Below are 12,088 nucleotides of genomic sequence, written 5' to 3' on the forward strand. Positions count from 1 at the left end.
CCTGAAGCAGAAGTATTTGCCAGACTCCCTCTTTGTATCAACTGACAAACTCTGTCCCCTGACTGCTGCCTCCTGCCTGGTGAGGAAGTGTGCAGCTGAGAATTGGTTGTGAGACCTAGTTCCCGAGCATTACTTTAGCCGGATGTTATTTAAGTGGGTGCCTGTGAGTTTCTTTTCTGTCTTTTATTTCGTGTCCTACGTGGGCTTGTCTTTTTCTGGAGCTTCCAGAAGGTAGTGATTTGTGTGTTTGCTTGTGACCTTAGATGGCTTAGTACTCTTTAGTCTCTTTGTTTCCTTGAGGAAGGAGGCAGGCTTTACGTCTAGGCCGGGGTGGTATGTTGTTGCTGGTAACAGCCAGAAACGTTGGGTGCGAGAAGGGGGTGTTAGTGGGAGGCATGTGAGAAAGAGGCCGAAGTCGCAGTGGTGGGAGTCACAGCTGTGTGTGAGCAGTCTGTTGCCTGGTTGAGGTGTGTGGGGTGTTGCTGAGATGCTGCCGCGGTGGCAGGAGGTGCTGCTGGAGAGACTGTGCCATGTGTGTGGGGGAGATGATCGGCGAGGTGCTGGGAAGGGAGAACTCAGGACCTGATGCGTAGCGTTGGGAGTCTGGGTGCTGCGCAGGGAAGTCGGTCTGTGCGAGACGTGTGTGTGGCTGCCCAGCCCCGTTCTGCCTGTTCTTTCCTCAGCATCGAGGCACGGGTGGAGGACCCTGGGCAGACTGAGGCAAGGGAGAGAACATCAGGAGTTGTACGTTTTCCAAGTAATTAGTATGCCTTATTGTTTTTGGGTGTTGTGTCCCGAGGAAAACTCTGGTTCTTCTCCTAAATCATTGTTACTGAAATGGTGAGGCTTTTCATTCATGATGTTGTCTGTGCTGAGTGACTGTGACAGGATACACTATTTCTCCTGCCAGCGGTTGAGGTCCCATGTCAGCAGAGTGACCTGGACTCCAGGTGGTGTTCTCTGGTTGTGTGCCTCTGCCCATGGGCAGCAGCGAGAGTGTTTCAGCTGAAAGTCTCCAGTCTTTTGGTTGAGGATGTCTAAATCAGCCGGAGCTTTTTTGCTAATATAGCTTGTTATGGGAACAGTTTGACCCGAGGTTTCCAAGGAGCAGAGTCTCACACACGTATAGCAGCAAAATGAATGATTCATGTAAATGACAGTACAGCATAGTGACAGCTTGAGCTGGGTGCCTCTGGGAAGGGACCCCGAACAAAGAAATTCTGGGGTAATTATACCCTTTACAGTTTTATTTCCCTGCCTGCCAGGGAAGGTCTCCTCCAGTCTTCTTTACTGAGTCAGTGGTCCCTCTCCTTCTGACTGGTGTCTCTCTCCTTCTGACTGGTGTCTCTCTCCTTCTGACTGGTGTCTCTCTCCTTCTGTCTGATCTAGGCCTTTATCCCAGGCTGGCTGCCATGTCCTTGTTTCCCACAGTGCCTTCCCTTCTGGAAGGTCAACCACAACCCAGGTGCATCCCATCTTGTCCCCTGCATTCTACTTTGTATCCTCACTAGCTAGTTTTGTATTTGTATTAGCTGATTGTAATCTGTTTTGCAGTTACCTGGTGGGCAAAGTCACATCATCAGCAATGTTTCTGGAGTTCACTGACAGTTGGGCCTTGAGGCCTGCCGGCTTCATCTACTTCGGGCACTAATACTAAGCAAGAGTCAGACTTGGGCTAAGCTGAAGCTAAATCAGCTACAATTCTCTTCTCTAACAAGCTTCTGTCAGGATCTATGGAATTAAGCAAGCTCTTTCTGGAAAGAATGACAACAAACCCCAAAATGCTGTCGGCTAGTTCTTGGCTGAAGTGGCTTTGTAAGGTTTTTGTGAAAGTGAAGATGCATGTTACAAGTGAATGAGAGAGCCTTTGGTGTGCCAGTGACTTGCTTAGGCATAGGCGGAAGTCTGTTCTCCTAGGGGTGACCTTTGTAGCGTCTGGCTTTTTGCAGTAATGTCAGTTAATCAATTCCTTGTGCACCCTTAGGTGCCCTTTAGTTAACTGAATGTAGAGTTTAGACAAGACTCTTAAAGAATCCCTTTGTAACTATGTCTTTGCTTTGTTTTGGTGTGCTTTGTTTTCTTTTGTTTTGTTTGTAATGATGGCAGAATGTTCAAATTAAGGAAGCAAATTGCACCATTTCTGGACAAGCTCAGTTCCGTTGTTTACATCAAGGTCGTTTCTTTTACGAAGCTTCACTAGAAAGTTGAAGGCATGTATCTTTTGAAGGTGTTTTGAACTGTGTCCTGCAGAGAGGTCAGGTTACATGGGTTTGCTGACAAACAAGTTTCTTCTCTAGCCATCAGCTTGTTCAAATGTCATGTGTATAAACTTACTGTTGTCCCTATGGGTTTTTTTTTCCAGCTTGTTCCTGAAATAAGAGGTCCCAAGTCCTTTTTTTAATATGCCTGTCACATTCTTATGCCAACATAGGAGTTTTGTAATTATTTTAGAGGAGGTCCAGGAATTTGGGGAAAGCTTGTTTTGTGTTGCAAAACGACAAGCTCTGCTTGTGACCTGCGACCAGCACATGTCATAAGAAAACGACTAAAGAGGGCAAGTGTGGAATCTTGGACTTGAAACTCTAGCCAGTTGCTTGCTTCATTTCTGAGAAACTTTCACATGCTGTTTGAAGGGCCTGTTTGCCAGAGTTCAGACTTTTTGTACTCAGGCAGGTAGTGTTAGGAAGTTGTCTGCATTATCACCGAGACCCATGCATTTAATTGTCCCTGAAAGTTGACTGGTGGTTTTTCTCTTATCACTTTCCCATCTGTCAGTGCAGGTATCAAGGGAGGTGAAACTTGGGGCCCAGAGTGGTCTCAGAGAAATGATCTGATCGGGTACAGAGTCTCTATTACCATCCTGGATTGAATGGCTTTAAAGCACAATGAGCGTGGGATACCGTGGGTGTCGGTTGTAGGTCTGCCCCTTGAAAAGGTGGATCTTTGGTGACAGTGAAGATATGAGTTTTTGGAGGAAAAGGGATGTATATGAGGAGACCTTCAATGTCTGTGTGTTTTCTTGATCTTCAGAGCCTGTGTTGTTTTAATGGGGACTCCTTCCCAAATGGGGACAGTCTCCTGACTAGCCTCTAAACTGCAAGTGAACATCTTGAAGACGTCCATTTGTAGTTCAGTGTGCTGGTGTTTAGTTTGAGTGGGCTAGCTCTGCGTGGATGCAGATATGGTTGCAAATGTTCATGTTTTCCCTTGCAGGTTAGCACCTAACTATTGCTCCCCAATAGGTCACCAAGCACTTTACAGAGGAGGAGCTGGTGGCTTCCCCATCTTCCAGCTAGTGAAACTGATGCAGAGAAAGGAAAGGGCTTCTGCCATGTGTAGGTGGAAGAAAGTGGGGAAGGACGCCAGCTCTCCCTGCTCTCCCAGTCTTGCTGCTCCAGAAGAGTGGTGTTGCAAGCTGACGGGATGTTTTCCCTTGTTCATGTGTGCAGCAGAGGTGGTAGCCAGATTCAGCTCTTCAAAAAGCCTTTCTTAACCGGGAGGTGGCTTCTTCACAATTGAATGTGACAACATGGAAACCGCCCATTTCTGCCTTTCTCTCTACTTCTCTCAGGCATTACAGAGCAGCAGAAAATGCTTGTGACCAGGATCAACCAGTGAAGCAAGCCAGTGCAGGGGTAAGCTTGTGTTGTTTCTTATTTCTTTTTTAGGGAAAGCTGATTGACTGTTTTCAACCAGAAATACCTGCACTCTTCCTTGTATGCTGTTGAGTGAAGAATGCTCTCATGCCAGGTGTTATTCCCAGGGGAAGGGGGAGCATTCTTCAACAAATGGCACTTTCCCAGAGGTCTCGTGCTGTCATGTATTTTGTTTCTACGCCATTGTGAATATTCTGCACTCTCTCTTCTGGTTGCGTGGGAAGAAAAAGCAGTATTTAGGAGGCATGACTTATCCCACTTCATCTGGGCAGCAGAAAACAGTCTAAAGAAGAATCCGGTCTCTTTGTGGACCATCATCTTTCCTCCAGATGAAGTCCCCTTGGCCACTGGGAAAATGAGGAAGAGGGTGGTTTATCAGAGGTGCTCTGCACAAGTGAATCAGAAAGCAATAGATTTCCTTCAGGAAGGCTCTCTGCATTGGCCACAGGGGAAGTGCAGAAGAACAGCTTAGACTCTGCACCTTTCTGCAAGGTGTATACAATTGTCGGAGACTGATAGCACCCCCTCCGTTCTTTAGCTCTTTGCAGTTATCACTTCTGTTTCTCATTCCCCATCAGAGCTGCCATTCCAGCTCTAGAAGTGGGGCTCAGCATGCTTTCACTCAGGACAAGTTCTGTCCAGTTTCCCTTCACGCAGTGCTTGGATAGAGCAAAGAAATAGATAAGAACTCAGTTTTGCAAAGCCAAAAGCTTGGGCCAAATTGTTCCGTTCTTGCTCAGAAATGCAGCAGCTGCGGTCTCATCCTGGGCATCATCTTGTTCTGGTTCCAAGTGTGGTTAACATACTGCGCGTTGCCCACACAGGAGAGACAGTTTAGTACTCCTCTTCAGTGCATCATAGGGAGTGTGATCTCCTTGTAGTTCCATGCGCTTATTAGAGAGTCACACTGCTCTCTGCTCATACGGGACACTTGAGGAACAATACTGCAACTCCAAAAGTGCCTGGCAGGTCCTGCCTCTGGCTCCTGCCTGCTGCACAGTGTAAGCCTTGGCAGGTAACTCAGTGTTCTCTCACGCGTCAGTTGCGTGGCATTTGGGGAAAAAGCCAGAAGTGGCTGCCTTCGAAAAGACTGGAAGGATCAAGTAGGTGGGTGTGGGATATGAAGGTCCTGATGCCCCCAGAAAGAAGGAAATAGGAATTGAGAGCTAACAAAGGTGAATATGTTCCACCTAATTGCAGTTGTCAGAGCGTCTAAAGCTTAGGTGTGAGCTTAATCTAAGCTGAGGTCTGAGCTGAGACCTAATCTCTGAATCAGGCAGCTAATTCCCCTGCACTAGGCCCCTGGCTGTACGCAAGCTTTGAAGACTGTTGTCTGTTTTAAGCTTTGTTTTGTTAATCATAGACCAGGACTATGGCTGGGAAGTCAATGGTTGGAGCTTTGCTGTGGGAGCTAAGAAGATTGTTCCTACTTTCCATCAAGCTGGAGAGGAGTGGTGAACAGCCTCTCTGCGAAGGATAGTGCCATGTCATACCCAGCAGCACAGTTTCAAAGGTAGCTTCCCTTTGATGTTTTTCCCATCTGTGCAGGTATTGTACTTCTGCCAGCCCCAGGTCTCACTCGCCTGAGTGCTCCGGGGGCCTCACCTGCTCTACGACAAAGTCTGAGTTGTGTTTGGGGGCAAATCCTGGGGCTGTCATTGCTGGGCAGTATGATCTTAAAAACACTGTCCTCTCTCCTTTTATTTCCCCCAGCTCCAAGCCCAAAAACTAGACGTGCAGACTTGGGAGGCTTCTGGGCAACTGATAAATTGCTGGACCAGCCGTGCCACTTTACCAGCAGCTGTTTCTTTCTTCCTTTACAGGAATGATCTTCTCAATTTTGTAGATTCCGCTGTCTTCAGGGCTCATGTTTTGAAGTTCTTCAGGGTAAAATGTCTCCTTGATGGTTTTGTGACTGTAGTTTATTAAACAGGACATGGGTATCTGAGCCCTTCTCACAGCTCCTACCATACAGCTCACAAGCTACATTTCCTTACTCCACCGTGTCCCTGCCCTTGCCTGCTAGCTGGGGAGGTGGCTCTGTGGGAGGAAGTTCATGTGTCTGTGGCAGAATCTGAAGCCCTCACAGCAAAGCATTTTCTCCAGCTCTCAAATCTTGTTTCTTTTTTTCTTTTTTTCTTCTTTTTTTTTTTTTTTTGGCAGGGAGGTGGAGGGTTTGGGCAGAAAAGGTGTTCTGTGTCCTTGGAAAAATGAAGACCCCAGGAAGAGGCTCTGCCTTGGCTAAACTGAGGTGTTTGAAGTGCAGAGAGCCACAGGTTGGAGTGCCCTTGCCATCCCTGAAGAGAATAAGTTGGTTTTGCAGTGGGATGCAATTCATCCCAAGGAAGATGCCTAGGAGGAGATTCAGTGCAGAGAACTGGACACCTAACTGTGGGTGCTGGTGCGGAGGTACCTCCCTGTGAGCTGGGTAGTTAATCTCACCTGGAAATGTACTCAGTGCAGAGGAGTGGGGAGTAATTCCAGAGACCAGCCTTCCATTGCTTCAGCAGCTATCGAGTGCCATTTTACATTTCCTAGGATGTCCAACCTGTTATCTAGCTGTTGCAGCAGGTGGTGAACCTGCTTCCGTTCAGGGATAAGGGGAGCAGGAGTTGTGTAGTGTGGCTTGTGATTTATGCTGAAGAGGCACCACTGAAACAGTGGGACTTGGGGGCTGGGGATCAGTTTTTTGCTCTCACATGGGGTTTCTGGTGAAGATGTTGGGTCCCAACAAATGGGGTCAGGTTTCAGGGGTCCTGCAGGCTAGGCCTGAGGAATATGTATGTCAGCACTGCGAGGCAGTGCTCGAGAATGGAGGATGATGTGGGGAGAGTTACGCAGGGCTGGGGCAGCAGGGATGTGTCGACTGCACTGAAGCAAACCATTAAAGCTGTGTGTGTCTGTGTGTGTCATTAATGGAAGAGCCGCCACACATCAAAAGTGCTACTTGAGGGCAGAGCCGTTTGTCCCTTTCATCTTCCTGCAAGCGATGCCTGTGATGCTTTGGTCTAATCAGTGCCTGGGGAGGGACATGGATTTCCGGCACCAGCTCCATCTCTAACAGCCCTCAGCAAGCCCCGTTAAACCTCCAAGACACTTTATTCCTGTGATTTCACTTCACACTGTGTGTCTTTCCCCTGGGAGCTTGTAAGATTGTGGGAACCACAGTGAGCTTGTCATTGCCTCTAATCTGCAGGGCGGCTAGTAGGAGAACTTAAGAGTGTTGTTAAGTACAAAGTTTTTAATGAGCACGTGATGTAATCTGGTTTCATTTGTTTCTCATGTTTAAGCCTAACAAAGTTATGCTAATATGTTTCAAATGAACGTCATGAATGTCCTTTTCCAGTGGCGATCTAGTGCTATCCCATGTAATATGTGTGGGACAGTGGGACGTCTGTTATGAAATGTAGCCTTCCAGGGTGCACTGATGTCCCAGAATTTCAGGCCTTCCTCTTCCTGCTGGTTCTAGTTGTCTGCATGATGATTCTCCTTGGGAATATCCACGTTTTTGTGCTGGTGACTGCGGAGCAGCATTCCTGGTCCTTTCAATCCTGCCAGGGATAGGATGTGTTAGTATCCTATTCATGAGATTGGGAACCCCTTCTGCCACAGAAAGACTTTCTCAGCCATCTCCTTCCACCTCACTGTAGTAAGAACTTTCTGCAGCAGCCTGGTCACTGTGTATCTCTTACCAAAACCCAGCACCCTGACAAACCCTAGCAAAGGGTTCTCTGTCTTTTACACAGCCCTGCCTCTTCTAATCAAGATGCTCAGGTTGCCATTGGTAATCCCATCCCCAGCCGGCTCTTTTTAATCTTTCATATCATAATGGAAAAGATGCATTTAAACATGCATGCACGCATTTGTCTGAATGTGTGTCTTCAGTCCAAGAAAGATAAGGTTAAGTGATCTGCACAAAGTAGATGCATTCAGGAGATAGACTCCCAACCTGAGCAGATTGTTATCACCTGTTCTGAGAAATAGCAAGCTGAGTTGTAATATTTTCCTGTTGCAATGTAGCTTTGGAACAAATACTGTGTTTAGGCTAGCTGGGAAGCAGGTACATGAAGTGTATTCACAATTACAGCAGAAACAAATCAGCGCCAGGTGCGTCACAAGTGCTGGGCTCAGCACTGGGGAAGGAGCCTAGCGCAGTCCCCCCATGTCCCTCTGAGGCCCACTGCCACCACGCAGGCAGCAGCACAGCCTTGGTGCCAGGAGCTGGGCGAGCACAGCCAGGCTTCTATGTGACACGGCCCTTGGGAGAAGGAGCAACCTGGAGTGTGCCAGTGCTGGGCCTGTCTCACTGCAGGCTGCATAGGGGCTAGTCCCTGCCTCACAGTGCTTGCTTACCAGGGGACCTGTGTCGTCGGTAACTGCCAACCCTGGTCCATCCCTGTCCTGTGAGCAGTGTAGGGGATTGACAGGCTCGGGAAAGGGACAGGAGTGTCTGGGAAGCTCTCACAGCCCTGCGTACACTTGATGGCTGCAATATGCAGGCTCTCACCTTCTTGGCTTCCTTGGTCAGGTAGTGACCTCTCAGTTTTTCTCCTTTTTTCTCCTACTTCAGGGCAGTAGCCCATTGCCCCAAAGGGAGCCCAAAGGAGGGAGGCTGCAAAAGCCTACAAGGGCAACAGATGCCTTGGCTGTGGGGTTCCCCACCTCAGATGTGAGCTGGCTGGCACGCGGGGCTGAAGACCACGCTGGCGCACAGCCTTTGTGGCCCAGCCTTTTCCCAGAGTGTCGTGGGGCCCCAGCTGAAAAGGCAGGCGCTCCTTTTGGGAAGGGCTGCATGCAGCACACACCTGCCCCAAGCCTGAGGTGAAGGGGGCATCTCCGTGAGGCGGTGGGGAAGTGGAGGAAGGATGGGTCTGGTTGGTGGGGCTGTGAGAGAAGCAAAGATGGTCTCCTCCTCTTCCCATGCCATGGCTGCTCTGATGAGCATTTTCGGGGGCAGGAGCTCAACCCTCAACCTCACACTGTGCTCCCCCTGGAGCCCACCACCTATGCCCACGAGCAGAGCCCCGGCAAAGCCCTTCCCGCCAACGTCTGTGGTCTCAGCTGTGTGCTTAGCTGGTACCTGAGCACCGATGCCACTGCTTGCTGTGTCCTACTCTGTGTGGGCGTCCGACAGGGCTCTCCTGGCCCTCTTCTGAGCCTGAAAAAGAAAAGGAATTATTTGCAGGGCAAGGGATGAAGCCAGCCCTAGTCCTGGAGAAGGGGTGAGGATCCCCCCTGCCCAGCCTACTCCTCCATGCAAGACTCTGGGGATCAATCGCATCAACAATTGCAATCGTGTTGGGTTGAAGGGAACCTCTTTCTCAGCTCCCAGTCTGTTGCTTCCAGAACTGCAGGCATCCAGCGGAACATGCTGCATACTGAGCCATGCTCAGCCTTGTCCTGTCTCTTGGTTAGCAAGGTCTAAAAAGGCCTAAGCCCAGATTTGGCCTACAGATGCTCAGAGGCTCCTTCCGGAAAGACCTCCCTGACCCTGACCAGGAGCAGTGCACAGCATCTTTCCTGGGAAATGCGAACAGGCACTTTGCCATCCCTGCCCATCACATCTCACTGACTGGGCTACTGTTAAGGTGCTGTGAGTCCCGCAGAGCCTTCTGTGCCTCCAACACCCTGACACAGGCTCCTAGATGTCGGTGCAAGCACTAGCTCTGAGTCCCATCAGGCTGGAAGCATTGTGGGACCCACTGTGCCTTGGTTGGGCGCCCCTTGTTCAGCTCCACCAGGAAAGAGGCCCTGGTGCCATTTCCTGGGCCAGGAGTGCGGCAGAGCTGCCAGCATGCTGTGCTGCCCTGCCTGAGGCCTCACCGGCTCTGTATCCTCCTCTGCAAACGGCCATCTACGCTGCTTCTGCCTAGGAAGCCTCCATGGCGTCCTCATGGCTGTACTGGCAGGTTGTCTGTGCACTGCCTGCAAAGAGAGGAAGGCCAAATTATCAGGGAGAATCACCAGCTGTCAAGGTGCTGTGGCCACCGCACAGCCTTATGGGCCTCCAACACCCCAACACGGGCTTCTACATGTCCCTGCACACACTGGCTCCGAGCCCCAGCACGCTGCCAATGTGCTGGCACCCTCTGCGGCAAGCTTGGCCACCTCTCCTTCAGATCCACAGCAAAGGGGCCCTGCTCCCACTTCCTGCCACAGCAGTGGCACGCAGCTGCCACCACACTCTGCCACCCTGGCCCCAGCCCTCACCAGCTCTGCTCTCTCCTGGACAGAAGGCCTTCCCGGGCGCTGCTTTTTCAGGACCCTCCGTGCTTTCTCCCTGGCCACGCTCCCAGCTTGCTTCTGCGCCACCTGCAAAGCCACCAAGGGCACATTGTCACCGAGCATCACCAGCAGAGCGAGGGCAAGGGGCTGCTGCATCCTCAGCACCACTGTGGGCACATGACAAGCCCCACACAGGAAGTGCCACACCTTCGGGACGGGCGCTTGCTGCTCAGGCTGCATGCCTTTTCCAGAGGCCTGCCCATTTTTCCTGTGTGCCTGGAAAACCTGCACCGAGGAACCCATGGCCACAACCTGCACAAGCTCCGTGTGCACACAGAGCAGCACACGGCTGAGCATGTGGGGGTTAGGAATGGCACTTACGTCCTTGCTGCTGGGTGCGGAGACTGGGACCAAATGTGGGACACTTTCCAGGCTCTACAAGAGAAGACATTGGTGGGACAGGCGCTCAAAAGGAGCCTTCTTTGGCCCTTTGGCATGCAGCTGCCACGCACAACATGCCTAGCCCACCTCAAGGCACCCAAATCCTTCAGGCAAGAGTCACAAGCCAAGAGCCCAAGAGCCCCGACCCCTTTGCCCTGACTCCCACCACAAAGGGCTCCCACCCACGGCCCTGCTAGGCCCTCGCCTCGGGCCTCTGCCGCCTGCCTGCTCCCAAGTAGCCCCCCTGCAAAGCCTTGCGAGCACAACAGACGCCTTGCCTGAGGGGCTCCCTGCATCACAGGGCAGCTGGCGGGCAGCACGCGGGGCTGAAGACCACACTGGCGCACAGCCTTGGCACCACCTTTCCCCAGAGTGCCTAATGGGGGCCCCAGCTGCACGTCCAGGCCCCAGCTGCAAAGGCAGCTGCTCCTTTCGGGAAGGCCTGCATGCACCACACGCCTGCCCCAAGCCTGCGGCCAAGCTGCCGTCTCGGGGAGCCAGTGGGCAAGCGGGGGAATCATGGGTCTGCCTGGTGGAGCCGGGAGAGAAGCAAACATGGGCTCCTTCTCTGCCCACACCAGGGCCGCTCTGCTCAGGAGCATTTTCAGGGGCAGCAGCTCAACCTCACACTGCCCTCCCCCAGCAGACCACCACCTCTGCCCACCAACAGAGCCCCAACAAAGCCCTTCCTCACAACCTCTTGCGCCTCAGATCGCTCCTTAGCTCATACCTGAGCACCGATGCCGCCGCTGCTGCTCGCCGCCTCCTGCTGTCTCCCGGGCTCCGAGGCGGCCGTGCTGGCCCTCTCCACAGCCTGACAAAGCAAAGGAGGCCTTTGCAGCCCAACGCAGCACGCCAGCCCTACTCCTGGCCCACGTGGTGCCAAGCAGCAACAGCGCCCCTCTGCTCAGCAGCCTCCCACCTCACCTCGCTCCCTTCGCAAGGGCCCACAAGTGAGCCCGCACCACAGCCAGCCCACCCCTCTGCTCCCACGCCAACTACAGCCTCTCTCTCTTCCCTTCGCTCCACACCAACTTGGCAGCTTTTGCCCTGCACCCTCCCACCGCATGCAAGTGTCTTCCCCGCGGTGCCGAGCACTCTCGCAGGTGCCAGGCACCTGGCGCTGCCACCGCCACTGCCGCCCCTGGCCCACCCATCGGGCCCACCTCCCCGCAACCCACTCGCCCTCCTTTCCCCACACACCCATACACCAGCCTCGCTCCCACCTCCCTCCTCCCACCATGGCACCCATGCCCCCGCCAACACTGCCGCTCCCTCCTCCTGCTGCCTGCCACCCACCACCACTTCCAGCACCGCCCGCTTGCCCACCACACACCAACGTGCCCCAGTGCCCTTAGCAGCCCCCCGCCCCTACTCCTCCAGGCAACACCCCTCCTGGCCATCAAGCGCTTCCAGGGACAAAGAGGGGCTTGATGGTGCTGCGCTCAAGGCAGCCCCGCTCTCACCTCCCAGCCTCTTCCCTCCACAACTCCACTAGCAGCGCCTCAGCCCACATTTGCCCTACGCCTACTCAAAGGCTCCTCTCTCAAAGACCTCCCGCACCCCCACCACCACCACTTGCCCCACCTGGCCAACTCCTACAGCCGCTGCCACAGCCTTGCCTCTCCCAGCCCCTCCGACTACCGCAGCACAGCCCTCAAGGTGCTGTGGCCACCGCACAGCCTTCTGGGCCTCCAGCACCCCCACACAGCCTTCTACAGCTCCCTGCACACACTAGCTCCGAGCCCCAGCACACTGGTGGGCTG

General features: G+C 52.6%; 2 long non-coding RNA genes across 3 annotated transcripts in view; one reads left to right on the forward strand and one right to left on the reverse strand.

Moving 5' to 3' along the window:
- The window catches only part of LOC138063480 (uncharacterized), a 91,135-nt gene extending 81,183 nt beyond the window's left edge, over positions 1 to 9,952 (reverse strand). Inside the window, exons 1-4 of one of the 2 annotated variants that reach the window (XR_011137053.1) lie at positions 9,867 to 9,952; positions 9,480 to 9,581; positions 8,737 to 8,814; positions 6,994 to 7,207 (exon numbers count right to left, since the gene is read on the reverse strand). This is a non-coding gene — a long non-coding RNA (uncharacterized lncRNA). Of the gene's footprint in view, positions 1 to 6,993; positions 7,208 to 8,736; positions 8,815 to 9,479; positions 9,582 to 9,866 lie in introns of those variants that run through there. The other variant, XR_011137054.1, reaches the window with a different exon arrangement.
- LOC138063489 (uncharacterized) lies at positions 3,457 to 6,403 on the forward strand. Its single transcript, XR_011137067.1, has 4 exons — positions 3,457 to 3,635; positions 5,020 to 5,169; positions 5,480 to 5,543; positions 5,820 to 6,403. It is a non-coding gene; the product is annotated as an uncharacterized lncRNA (long non-coding RNA).
- Positions 9,953 to 12,088: the final 2,136 nt, after the last annotated feature.

The sequence above is a fragment of the Struthio camelus genome, chromosome 32 (assembly GCF_040807025.1).
Source record: "Struthio camelus isolate bStrCam1 chromosome 32, bStrCam1.hap1, whole genome shotgun sequence".
Taxonomy (NCBI): domain Eukaryota; kingdom Metazoa; phylum Chordata; class Aves; order Struthioniformes; family Struthionidae; genus Struthio; species Struthio camelus.